Raw genomic sequence first — 944 nt, 5'->3', positions numbered from 1 at the left:
GAACATTTATTTTTCACTTGTCCATTTTCGCTTCAAATCTGGAGATTGGGTGGTCTTTGGTTTAGCACTTCTCTGTATCCAGCCACAGATTTGATCTCCACTACTCTTTTGTGTAACCCGGATCAAAGGCGTAACCACTTTTTACACATATATCCTTATATTATATGTTGGTTCATTTGGATGACCCGGAACGATATTAAACATGCGAATAGTAAACCTCGATGCTCCAATCTCATCTCCAATATTCTGTCTTATGCTCCTAAAATTTATAAGTGTAGTGGTAAGAAGGATAATTTATTCTCGGGTATTATTTATTTTGAATCTCTCCCTCACCCTCTATAGAGTAGATCGATTTCCAAACCAACCTTGGTAAAGTGGCAACCGCCCCCGATGGGGTGGGTGAAAATTAATACGGATGGTAGTTGGAAACAAAGAGGTGCCGGTATTGGGGGAGTCGTGCGTAACAACTGTGGTCGCTGCCTGCTACTTTTTTCATCTCCATGTATTGCAGACGCTACGGTGGAGTCTGAAGCTCATGCAATTTTAATGGCGGTCACTATTGCTGTTACTTTGAATTGGTCTAATATTTTGATCGAGACCGATTCTAAGATTCTTTTTGAGATGTTAAATCATGGGAGACTTGTCAATTGGGATGTTTCTTACCACATTAACCGTATTTTTCGTTTATCTTCTACTGTTTCAGTGCTTTGGAGATTTATTCATCGCTAAGGTAATAGGTTAGCTAATTGGGTGGCAAAATGCGGTGCCTCCACCTCCACGATCTTAGTCGATACGGTGCCTCCCTCTACTTTAAAGGTTTTACTTCATGGGGATTTAATGGCTGAACCTTATATTAGGAATGCTAATAGCTGATTGGTTTGGTGTAATTTTTTGCTTATGGTTTGGTCTCCACCTGCTCCACAGAGATGCTTCAATTGGCTCGG

This window comes from Phalaenopsis equestris, unplaced genomic scaffold, assembly GCF_001263595.1.
Source record: "Phalaenopsis equestris unplaced genomic scaffold, ASM126359v1 Scaffold000976, whole genome shotgun sequence".
NCBI lineage: Eukaryota > Viridiplantae > Streptophyta > Magnoliopsida > Asparagales > Orchidaceae > Phalaenopsis > Phalaenopsis equestris.
Note: the sequence above shows the minus strand (reverse complement) of the source record.